Here is a 13,028-nt window from a genome sequence, read left to right on the forward strand (position 1 = left end):
TAGAATATCCGCTGGTCTTAGTGCACTGAGGCTTAGGCGTAATAGTGCCACGTCCTTACTTTTGTTTTCTGTCTCTTTCTTTTAGGTAAGTCCTCTGATTGGAGTGATACTTCATTTGATGGAATTTGCGACTTGGTAACGTATTACTGTCTGTGTCACATGGTGTCCACTGTCCCTTTTGTGATTTCTCAGCCTGCGTTTCCCTACAGCATTACATAGTAATATACTCTGCTGTGGAAGGCAACCATGACAGTCACGAGAAAGTGAGGAGGCCATGAGGGGCATGGAGAGGCATGGCACTGCATGCATTTGCTTATGAAAACAGATCATGGAAAGAAACCTGTCTATAGCTATTGTGGCCAGCTCTGTCTGTTAGGTCCTGAGGAAGCAGAAGACCTTTTACGTAGGTCTGATTGGACTCCCATGAGACTGGAAGCAAGTTTATTGTAGTGATTTCTGTTCGTGTCTGAGGAGAGTCTGCCATTTCTCCCAATTCCTCAAAATGCTGCTGTGTGTGTTCCAGGAGGCATCCATCCTGTGTCTTATGAAATAGAAATTGTCACAATTTGTCTTAAAATGTCTATTCACTTAACGCACAGTCTTTCATAGACAGAAGAGAAAACGAGTTTCAAAAGTACAAACTTGGGCTCCCAGGCTTGGAGATTGTACGGGACTGTATTCTGTACGTGTTGGAGACGAAGCCCCTTAGAGTGAGCAGTGTGGCTGGATGCATAAGAACAGCAGTTGCCTCTGCCAGCTCATTCTGGATCTTTCCAGTAATAAGAAGGATGTCTGTGTTTGGTACAATTTCTGAAAAGTAGGTAGGTCCTGAATCCCAGCAATAGTTTTACTTCTGGACTAGTTCTCTGCTTCTAGAACGAGACACCTACTGCTTTATTGAATAATGCATAACCAAAACATAGCTTCCTTTCTCCAAACATCACCTTCCCAAAGTATCTCTTGGCATGATTGGCATCACATTATTTTCTTTTAGACACTAATTTGGTAAAATGTTATGATTCAAAATACATGGAGGGCACACAACGCCTGTCCTTCCAGTCTTCTTCGTTAGTGTGTTCTGAATTTCTTAGTCTGCAGCGTCTGGCATCCTGTAGTTGTAAATCACTCAAGAGTGTTGAGTACTGTCATATGCTGTCGCTGACTCCAACTGACTAAATAACACTGTCCTCAATTAGATGCAGCAGTGATAGGCTTTAAAACACTTAGTGCCGTGGTTCTCAACCCTCCTAACGCTGTAACCCTTTAATACTGGTGTTGTGATGACACAACCATTACATTATTTTTTTGGTACTTTATAACTGTAATTTTGCGTAATATAAATATCTGCTATGCCAATGATCTTAGATGTCCCCTGTGAAAGAGTCATTTGATCACCCCAAAGGGGTTGTGACCAGCAGATTGAGAACCAATAACTTAGTGGTTGAAGCAAGTCTCTCCTTGCACAGGAGGCAATCTCTACTCAACCACACGCTCTTTGATCCCCCAAGTCCCAGGAGCATGCAGTGGTTAGCACTTGCATGTAATTCCAGCATGTGGATGGCTGAAGCAAAAAAAATTGACAGTGAATTTGAGGCCATCGTGGGCTACATAGGGAGTTGCAAGTCAGCCTGGGCTAGAATGACAACCTGCAGTCTCAAAAGAAACAAAAGGTACTGTGCGTTTGGTGAAGTAAATGAATAGATGGATGATGGATCGGATAACCCAAGTGCAAACGCACATGACAGGGAGAGTGTCTGAATTATCCCTGGTGGTGATTGACAGCCTATGATGTGAAAGGATGTTTTCCCATTCAAGATGCTGATCATGACCATGTTGGATAGCATGGACCTAAAGTAGAGCTATATAAAAACCGCTGTGATGATGAAGTACATGGGAAGCAAGGGATGAAAACTGTTCTTTAACTCAAACTATTCATAAAGCAGTCCACAGTCTACACAATTGCATGGTGGTTGATTATATACTTGAATAGAAATCTTAGTATTCTCACCTGCCTTTAGAATATAAAGGGCAGACATTTCTAAAAACTCTGTCATAGTTCTAAACCAGGAAAGAAACTAGTAGAATTGATGGTATGTAATTTCTCATCAGTAGTCATTGAAAACAAAACCCAAGGCAAATAAGACTTTTTTTGTTTCTGTTTCTGTTTTGTTTCTTTTTTGTTTGCTTGCTTGTTTTTCTAAGAAATGGCCATCAAAAAACCCTCCACCTTTCTAACTTAATGACAGAATTAGGAGCCCTTTAAGAAATGTGGGTTTCTTAATGAGTAAGAATCTCCCTCAGTATTGGGAAACCTGGGAGAAGGTCAGGGGTCCCATTGCACCGCCTAAAAGGACTCTCACAGGCCAGCTCAGTTTCTCTTCAGACAAACTGTCCTCAGAAAAGGCAGGCACATGTGGTTGGCTAGTGTCAGTAAGTTGATGATCAAGTTTGCTACGGTACATCTCCAGTGATCGATTGATTCCTGGCTCTACTAAGCCCTTTTTGATAGCAGAGTTTCAAAATCAGTAACTTAGAGTACCTGGAATGTACTCACAGTGCTTGAAGGTAAATGTAACAAAGATGGCATGTCCATATGCTTTTTCTGTTTTTAAGTGTGTATGATTGTGGGCATCTGTCACACTGCCTGGTACAAAAACAGCACTCGATGGGTAGATGACAAGTGGAGTCAGTAAGCGTACAGTAATCTAGTTGTATATGATGATTATAAAGATTTGAGAATACCGCTTATAAAACCCAATTTCTGCTGACCACTTTTTTCTATGTCTCTTTCCGTCATTCATTCTCTCCTCCCCTTCCCTCCCTCCCTCCCCTTTCAACCTATGGTGCCTCTGTTAATTTGCAGTAGATGACACGTTATACCTTATTCCAGCCCTGAAATTCCTTGTACCCATTTATCCTTCCCTGCTAACAGTTACATCTACTCAGGACAGGCAGCTGCACTTTGAAAATAAATTGCTGACAAGAGAGTAACAGAAATAAACTATGAGGCTGTTCAAGTTTCCTTCTTTATTTAAGGTTTTTATTTGAAACCCAGGCCTTACTGTCCTTGGGTGATGCTTATACCCTGGCAGGCTCTATAAAATACTTCACTTTCTGTTACTTTATGACGGCCCTCATAATCCCTTAAAGCATTATTTCAAACTATGCAGAAGATGTATTTGCATTCATCTTTCTTTTTTCCTGAGACAGCGGTCTTACTTTGTAGCTCACACTGACCTGAGTTGAGTATTTCCCACCAGCCTGCCCCTGACTTTCAGTGGTCCTCCCACCCGCCTCTGAGCTGACGTATTTGGGACACAATTTGGAGCAAAGGACCATAAAGATGCCTGGAGAGGCTGATGGTTCACCCATCCTGTGGTTTTTAAATTCCATTTTCCTTTCCTTTCCCCAGAGTCTCTGTATAATTAAGAATTCCTAAGTCCACCATCCTCTTCACCCTCTGTGTTTGAACCCTTACCTAAATGATATGACCTTTAAAAATAAGTCTCTCATTAAAAATCATACTTGCAAATATTTGTTATATCACATGGCTCTGATTACCAGTTGTCCTGGAAATGGGTTGATGACAGAAAGAGGTCTAAATTAGTCAATCCATTATATAAAACAGAAAGAATTGTTTAAAATGTTTAGGTCAGCCGAGAAGCTGAATAAAAAGTTTAACTCCTCCCAGCAATCATGCTAATGGTGTCTAGACCACAGTTACGCACCACATCCCTCCAGACTTCCTTTGTCTTCCTTACCCCTTCTCGTATTTGCAATATCAGACAAAGTGGGAATTACCACAATACTCAAAGCATGGTCTTAGAATTTTATATGTTCATTTTTATTAATCTAATTTAAAATTTTCAAAGGTACATTTATGTGGCTTTTTTTTATTAGTTCATTACAAAGACCATTTTATTAGGGACTAACGGGTTTGGGGTTTTCTTAAAGCCAGTGAACTCACTGTTTCAAGCCTTCCTAGACCTCTCATCACAGTGCAGAATTCCCCAGCTTATTGCGATTGCACTCAGCACTGAAGGATGCCTTTTCCTGACATCACTGCTTCTCAGAGCAGTGAACAAAACTGTTGAACATACTTGAGTTGAAAGTTCCTGGTAACACTGCACCTTATGCATTAAAATGTACAAAATGAAGGCTAAAAGTTTGTGGGTAAAAAAGAACTTAAATTTCCATGATTTCATATTTGTCTGTCCGCTTGCTCATTATTATTTTCCGAGCTGATAACTTAGCACTTTTACTCTGAAAACCAGGCTAAGGATGCACAGTGTTAAGAGTTCTAGAGAGCAGGAATCTGCCCTGAATTTCAGAATTGCCCTATGGGAACAGAAGCTTCTATAATGTTCTGTTTTACATAGGAGTGTCTGAAAGAACAAAGACAGGATGAGGACTCTAAGGCAAGATCTGAATCGTGACCTCGTGGAAGACTGTTGTTGCTCCATGAAGCAGGGCCTTGAACATATCAGTGAATTTTATATTGAACATTTTGGTTGCTTGTATTTTTAAGGTCTTAGAGTAGACGTAAAGATCTAAATTGAATATATGGGAGTTTCAGGGAATCTGTGATTATTAAGGAAATTATAAATTAGAAAAAAACAATGATTTGCATGTTAAAGAAGAAATTCGGTCATGTACAGAACTTTGCCCTTTTATATACTTATTTTTAAACTTATTTTATTATTTGGTTTTGGTTTTCGTTTTTTGAGACAGCATCTCTATGTAGTTCTGGCTGGTCCTTGTGGACCAGGATGGCCTTGAATTCACAAAGATCCCAATACCTTTGCTTCTCAAGCACTAGGGTTAAAAGTGTGTGCCACCATGCCAAGGTTGTCTGTCCACCCATCCATCCATCCATCCATCCATCCATCCATCCATCCATCCATCCATCATCTGTCTGTCTTCCCGTCTGTCCATCTGTCCATCTATCCATCCATTTACTTGTCATCAGACTCCTGGCATCCTCACCCTCTACCTTGTCTGAGGCAGGTCTTATTTGCCACTCTGCTGTGACCTCCTGCCTAGTTGCTCTACATGTTTGAGGAGTAGAAATGCTGGGGTTACAGACACAGGCTACTGCACTGTCTTCAGATCTTACATGGGTTCTGAGGCTCCAGACTCAGGTCATCAGGCTTTAACCCACAGAGGCAACTTCTACCTCCTTAATTTTGTTGATTTTAATGCAGATGGAAATTTTAATGCAGATGTTGATTTGGGGCTGGAAAGCTGAGGGGAGGGGCCAGAGGAATGGACTGGGAAAGACACAGAGACAGGCATCAATATATTCATTTTATTTTTCCATGAAACATTTACAGCAGCTGAAAATCAAAACTTAAGAACTTTTAAACAAAAATAGAAGGCAGGCCATGGGAAAATGGTGTGAGAATAGCTAATGTGCTTAGGAGTCCTACAGGCCTTTTGATTCAGGTTCAGTAGCAGCAGCACCAGATTATAGCATAGAGTTGCTTAGAAACAAATGAGCCATTTCCATTGGTGTCCCTCCAAAGGCAGCCTCAGCAGGGCCAGTGCCAGGTCCACAATTGGCCTTGGGGCTTCCTGGCTGTGCATCCACCTAGTTCTGCCTTTACCTGCAGATGTGACGTGCAGGGCTCCACCACCGCATTTGCTCCACTGCTTAGGAAAGGCTCTGCACCCCTTTCACACGTCACTGCAGACAGCGCTGGGCAGAATTTCGGAAGAGTAGCACCTGCATCTCACTAAGTCTCCCAGAGACCTTCAGCTTTCACCCTTCCTGTGTGAGTCTTGGCGTCTCAAGTTCCCAGAGGATCGAAGACACTTGGAACAACCCAGGACCCAAGGAAAGGAAAGTCAGTTCGTCCTAATTCTGGGTAGGTCCAGTGAGAGGTTCTTTTCCTTCAGGGGTCAATTGTTTGCTAAGCCCATTGCTCCCTTGGCTATTTCTGCAGCCAGTTGTCGTTTGCACTTATTCAAAAGCGTCAGTGAATGCAAGAGGCAAAAAGACTTGAGGTGGTAGATCAGAGGCTGAGAATATTGTAGGTTTTTGGACTGAAGTCCTACCTCTGAGCTCAGGCTTTTTATTACTCCATATTTGGCTGAAGATCTGACAGTAGGAACACCGTAGCCATCTCGAAGATCACAGTGTTGCTTTGCAGCTTTCTCCCGGGCATGCTTGCACGTCGTTGGAGCTGCCCCTTTCCCTGGCTTTAGATGCCTTAACCATGTAGGAGAAGATGATGCTGTGAAGACAGGACCTGGTAATGAGAGGGTCCCTCAGGATGGCCAGGTCACAGTGAAAATGGAGTATGTGCTACTTTCTGTCGCAGGCCAGGTAGTTGGGTGTGGATGTCATGAGTGTCCCCAGTGCGGTGGTAATTCTCCCAGTTTAGCCACAACACAATATTGTTCTTTGTTTTCCTATAGTGCTTGTCAAAATGCTATGACAACTGGCTGGTTTTATGCAAACAGAGCCTGGCTCTCTAGAGACAGTGTGTCTGAAAGTCAAACATGGATGGCAGCCATTGGCACGAAGAGGAGTCAGAAACCACAGATTGTTTTCTCGTTGGATGAACAGCTTAAAGCAACGTAAAGTTAATTGAAGAATTCCTTGAAAGTGAAGTCAGACTAAAGAAATGCTCTGAGTCTATAATTTCGTAAATGTGAAAGATCTGTAAGTGGTAGGAAACTAAAAGTTTGGGGGTAAAAAAGAACATTTTTGTAAACAGACCTGGCTTTCGTTACTGCCTAGGCCGTTTTAATTATTTGCTCTAATAGTGTAGATCTGCAGAGGAATCTCTAATTAGGTAAGGCTTGATTTATGGAGTTGGCCTCATATAAACCATGATGTCATAGTGTGCTGCAGAAAATTACAGGCCCGGTCTCGCCGTTGAAAACTATTATTTTACCTAGGACTGTTCCTGCTCTGTGCGTCTCATCCTCAGCAAACCAAAGCCTTCTTTGCTCTTCACAGTGGGGTAAATTTACCTGAAGTTACTTAGTGAATAATTTATCAGAAAAAACAGAGAGGGCCAGGGAAAACCTTCTGCCCAGTTAAAGCAATTTTGACTTGATGGGAATTAATGACTCTCTACAGAAGTGAACTCTGTTCCTTCTAGCTGATGAAGGCAAGGACGTGCCAGCCAGCCTATCAGAAGTAGTATCTGCCCTCTGCGCCTCCCTCTACAGCTTTAAGCCCACCCTCCCTCTCCATCCCCTTCCTGGAAAGCAGCTTTCATGTCCTGTCTCCAGTTTGGTCTGGCTTCACACATGAACCAGGGCCTCTGTCTAACTCCGCCACGCTGCACTCAGTCTCTTCCAGTGTGGGAAACTCTGTGGTAGGCCTTCTTTCCGATTATAGGTCGGCTGGTTGCAATTTCCTAACATTTTTCCTACATTAATTATATCTTAATGATTGTATTTTCTATGGTTTCTTATTTCAGTTTTGTTGAATTCTTGCTCTTGCGGAACAAAATTGTAGCAAGAATGGTCCTGGACTTTTTTATAAGCACTTCTTAGCACTTTTCCTGCCTTGCACAATAATGTGTAATCTACATCTACACCGATAGCTTTTAAGTCTTTTTTCCTTTATCAGGCTGCCAGATTGTACTTATTGGGTTATTATATATAAATTATATATAATAAATTTCATTATGATACTTTCATAAATATGCAGATTATTCTGATTGTGATCTCACACACGCACAACTGTTCCTCCCCTTTGCCCACTCTGAGGTGTGCTTTTCATAGAGATCAACTTCCGCCTTATACCGTCATACTCCACCAAAGCATAAAATATGCCAAAAACTATACTAACAAGTCCAGAAGGCACAAGCAGATGTAGGGACAAATACTCCCCGGGGAGGGTGGGAAGTGCTTGGGCACTCTGGAGAGCTGACCCTCTCGCTCTCTGTGGACTCAGTCCCAGGTTAGGCAGCGAATGGCCAGATAAAATGGAGGCCCATTTGGGAAGCTTCTGACTCTATACTCCCCACACTGACTTCATTACCCAGATGGCAGTTAGGGGTGGTTACGTGGCCTATCCAGGGTGAGAAGCCGGTCAGTGACTGGACTGACTGTGCTAACCCCACGCTAGGGTCCTGCCAGAGAGAGCACTGACATCCCACCTGATGGCTGCAAGTGGCAATGCCAGTTTGAGTCACCACCAGCCATCACCTTGATAATTATCTAACCTGTACTTTTAATGTAATAGCCAGCCCTTTTGCAATGTAGTTTTGCTTTCCAAGGCATATTATTTATGGTCAGGTATGGTATAAAGTTAGTAAGTGGAAAGTTCCAGAAATAAACATTGCATACATTTTAAATAATTTTCTCACATTATACCATCCTATCTTTTTCTGTGACTGTTAATTCCTTACTCTGACTGATTTACAAATTAAGATGTCACATATATATTATGTTAATTTCTTACTCTGTTTCCATGATAAAATACTGCCCAAAACCAAGTAGGGCTTTGTTTGACTTGACAGGTTATGACCCGTCATTAAGAAAAGCTGGGGGGCTGCAGAGATGGGTCAGTGGTTAGAGCACTGACTGCTCTTCCAGAGGTCCTGAGTTCAAATCCCAGCAACCTCATGGTGGCTCACATCCATCTGTAATGGGATCTGATGCCCTCTTCTGGTGTGTCTGAAGACAGCAGCAGTGCACTCACATAAAATAAATAAATCTGAAAAAAAGAAAAAAAGAAAAAAGAAAAGCTTGGGGGCAGGAGCTCAAGCAGGGCCCATGGAGGAACACTGCTTCCTGGCTTATGACTTTCTCAGCATGTTTTCTTAAACAACTCAGGCCCACATGCCCCAAGGTGGCACTGTGCACAGTGGGCTGTGCCTTCTCACACCAATGATTAATTTAAAAGGAAAAAAGGAATTAAACACAGGACAGTCCTATGGAGACTGTCCTGAGGGGTCCTCTTCCCAGGTGACTGTAACTTGTGTTAAGCTGACGGAAGCTAAGCAGCACAGATTTGCATGTACAAGAAAAGGGGGGGAAATACCCACAGTCTGTGGTAGGGGTGGGGAAGAGATCTTGGAACATATGCCTCGTAGATTACAGGAAGCTACCATACCAAGTAACACACTTCTCTTTAAATCCGTTCTGTCGTTTTGCCATGGACAGGTAACTGGGACATGAGATTTGTCACTCATATCTGCAAATGACCACACAGAGTTAAAGAGAGAGCAGCCATGTGAAGGAATTGCCCCAGCCACTTCTTTTTCTTGCCTGCCTACAGACCCACGTTCCCTGAGAAATTTACTTTTGTTGATGTAAACCCAGTTTCTAACAGGCATAGGCCACTAATGCAGGAGAACGATGACATTTCTATTTATTTAATAACTTTAAGAAATCACCAAATCCTAACTTTGTTGAGACCACGGTGGGTGGGTTAATTCTTTCTTTTTTTTAATCATGCCCCTTGCCCCGTCTTCTGTCCAGTTCTTCCCTCCTGTTCTTTTTCCATAGGTGAAATTATCTGTGGCCACATTGATGTTAAATGTTTTCCACAGTGAATATTCACGGGAGAGTTTGGGGCAGGACCTAAACTCCAACTGTGTGCAGGTATCAAACAGGCACAAAGCTGTTTATCACTAGAAGGCCAGGTATGAGACAAGGAATGAGTGCCTGTGTCCTGTCCAAAGGGCCGGTGGCTTCTTCGCTCCTGCTTATTTTTGTCATGTGAAGAAATGCACCTCTGTGGTTGACAAGAATTTACATTCTTTTGAGAGAAAAGTCTGTATTATTCCATTAGACCTAATTTCACAGGTGAGCATCTTCTTGCTTTAAGCCAGAAACCTTCAAGTTGTCCTTGACTCCTTGTGTTCTTTCAGAACGCACATGTACTCTTGCTCTTGCTTCTCTGCTCTCTTCCCCTCTGTCCCTGTCCCTTCTCTCCCCCCCACCCCACCCCCCACCTTCCTCCACATGCCCTTGGCTGGCCTCCTTTGTTCCTCCCTTCTTATACTCTTCTTCTCTCATTAAACCCCTCCACATGGGGGGAAACCTCACATGTACTCCACCAGGACATCCTGTTGGTTCTGCTCTCAGACTCTGTTCAGAATGAGATCACTTCCTGTGGGTCTTTACTCACTCCCGGTCCAGGACCGCTGCAGTGACTGTCTCCACACAGTCAGGGTTACTTCCCCCAAGCCAGGAGCTGAGTCAGATCATACTGCCCTGTGCTCACAACTCTCCAGGGTCTCCCAGTCTCAAGTAGCCTGAAAGCCAAAGGCCTGGAGAACCGTGAAGCACTCTGGCTTATCTCTGCAGCTAAGTGGCCTCCTGCCTCTTCCTCCCATACACCAGTTCATTCCTTCCTCATGACCTCTGACATTGCACTTCCTTCTTCCCAGGTATCATCATGACCCCTTGACCCCTGCAACCTTCACTCAGAAGCATCTCTTCAGTGAGGCCTCCTTGGACAGCCTCTGCTTCTGTTAGACGCATACGTTCATATGACTCTCCCCTCCCCTCTTCTTTGCCTCTCTCTTTAGCACGATGTCATAACCCAGGATAGTACGTACATATTATCTTCTTTATTTTGTCTTCCACATTAGCGTGTGGATTACACAAGAGCAAGGAATTCAGATAGTCCGTGTTGGGTCTATGCGTCATCCCCGCCTTCTTAATAAATATTAGGTGACTAAATGAACTTATAAACAACTTTTCATGGTTAGTCAAACCAAAACTCTCCAGTGGACTAAACTCAGCATATTCCCTTTGCGCTGAGATCAAATAGTAGAGCAGTTGCTTCTCTAATGGCATCCTGTAGCTTGGGGACAGACTGTTCGGCCTCATGTACTCCTGCCCTGTTCTAGAAGGCACAGAAGAGCCTTCTTCCCCTTGGCTCACATTCAGCCCTACTACCCCTCAGCTAGACTCCAGTGCATATGATAGGCATATCATTCCATCCACCAAGATTGTTTCCCAATTTATTCATGTTTAAAATATGGAGAATGGGAGCTAATGGCTCAGTGAGTGAAGATACTTGCAGCCCATGCTAGGGATTTGATTCCAGTCCCCTAGCCCATGAGGTAGGGTGAGACAGCCATTCCCCTATGTTGTTTACTGACCTCCACCAGTACCCATGCCATGCAAACCCACAGGAACATATGCATACAGTATAAAGGAATGCTAAGAGGAGACTTTTTTTGAAAGGGGGATATGGAAAGTGAATGTGAATGAACTTCTAAATCTCCAAAAAGGGGAAATAATTAAAGAATTTGACCTGCTTTCTACAACACAAAGTTAGTTGGATTAGAGGAAGAACATTGCAAGGTAAAGATACTCAGGCAGAAGAATCTTGATGAATTGGAAAACAAAGGGAAGCTAGAGGGAGGAGGGAGCACTTAAGGAAGACACCAAAGGCAGGGGGGCATGGACAGGAAACTGCTAAGAGTTTTAAACTCTCTGAATGATAAGACTTGGGTTGAATTGATTACATCTGACTTTTCACATCACTCGGCCCATTGTCTGACATGATCCCTTTTTTGCAGGCAGGTACACTGCAACTCTGAAGCAACATCATCAGCCTAATGCTTTTGGGTTAACCCAAGCCATCCTTTCAGCCTTATAGTAAGCCAGGAGGCTTTACCACTTCCCCTCATCATCCAGAAATTCCTTAACCCATTCGTGTGCTTCTCCTTTATCCTTAGGCCATTCACTCTGAGCCTGTGGCTTTCAGTTATGTTCCAGGGGAAAGAGAACACTTGTTCAGGCTTCCTTTTAATATTTGTTTTCTATTGGGAGTTAGAACTTTTATCTTTTTAGATATGATGGGATTTAACTCCTGTGGAGATTAGATCTTAGCCATCACTGTACTTCACTACTGATGTTAGAAATTTTTTAAGAATGCCTTTTTGAAGAGTGTCTTCATTTATTCTTGAATAATTTCATACATGTATTCAGTGTGTCTTGATACATCCATTGTCCATTCCCCCCAGACACTTTCCAGCACTTCTCTCACCCACCTTCAAATCCTTTCTGTGTGTGTGTGTGTGTGTGTGTGTGTGTGTGTGTGTGCCTGTGTGTCTGTGTGCCTGTGTGTGTGTGTGTGTGTCTGTGTGCCTGTGTGCCTGTGTGCCTGTGTGTCTGTGTGTGTGTGTGTGCCTGTGTGTCTGTGTGCCTGTGTGTCTGTGTGCCTGTGTGTCTGTGTGTGTCTGTGTCTAATTAGTGTTGACTAATCTTGTTAGATTGGTTTTGTGGTGTCTTATGTAAGTAATCATATAATAAAAGAATGCTTTTATTGAATGTTTACCTCTTAAATGCTGCACTTTCATCCAGGAGTTACTCAATAGATAATTTTACATTATAAATAGACAGAGAAAAGACAGAGTGGTGGTGTCAGGTTTATTTAAAATGATGAAAGGGATACTTTCATTGATGCATGTAGTTAGAAAACAGTCTTGACTCTTGTGCAGGGATAACGGTACGACAGCCGTGAGTTCGTATCTCCTTAATAAGAAGACTCTAAGCTATGTGGCACTTGTGATAATAACCTTCAGGAAGCTATCATACAATGACAACAAGCTCAGTACCAGCCAGGGCTACTTTGCAACGGATAGGGTCAGAACTCACTACTGTGAACTCCATAACGATTATTTTTGTTTTGTAAGATACCTTTTTGCAGGTGACTGTGACACAATTGGGCTTCCGTCTCACACACACCCCACACACACACCCCACACATCACACACCACACACACACTCACACACACACACACCCCACACATCACACACCACACACCACACACACACACACTCACACACACACACCACACCACACACACACACACCACACACACCACACACACACCACACACACACACACACACACACCACACATACACCACACATACACACACCACATCACACACACACACACACACACCACACCACACACACACACACCACACACACCACACACACACATCACACACCACACACACACACACACACACACACCACACATACACCACACATACACACACCACATCACACACACACACACACACCACACC

The 13,028-nt window shown here is 43.2% G+C and overlaps 2 protein-coding genes across 21 annotated transcripts in view; one reads left to right on the forward strand and one right to left on the reverse strand.

Annotated features, from left to right (window-relative positions):
* Window positions 1–13,028, forward strand: part of Cmss1 (cms1 ribosomal small subunit homolog) — a 297,760-nt gene that overhangs the window by 152,255 nt on the left and 132,477 nt on the right. For 2 of the 18 annotated variants that reach the window (XM_087575874.1, XM_087575889.1), the window contains exon 1: window positions 5,686–5,867. The exons of 11 other annotated variants lie outside the window; for them this stretch is intronic. The gene's annotated coding sequence lies outside the window, so the exon portion shown is untranslated. Of the gene's footprint in view, window positions 1–85; window positions 136–5,598; window positions 5,868–13,028 lie in introns of those variants that run through there. 5 more of the 18 variants (XM_087575870.1, XM_087575883.1, XM_087575879.1 and 2 more) reach the window with 5 other exon arrangements.
* Window positions 1–13,028, reverse strand: part of Filip1l (filamin A interacting protein 1-like) — a 239,441-nt gene that overhangs the window by 149,349 nt on the left and 77,064 nt on the right.

This window comes from Rattus norvegicus, chromosome 11, assembly GCF_021556685.1.
Source record: "Rattus norvegicus strain SHRSP/BbbUtx chromosome 11, alternate assembly SHRSP_T2T, whole genome shotgun sequence".
Lineage (NCBI taxonomy): Eukaryota > Metazoa > Chordata > Mammalia > Rodentia > Muridae > Rattus > Rattus norvegicus.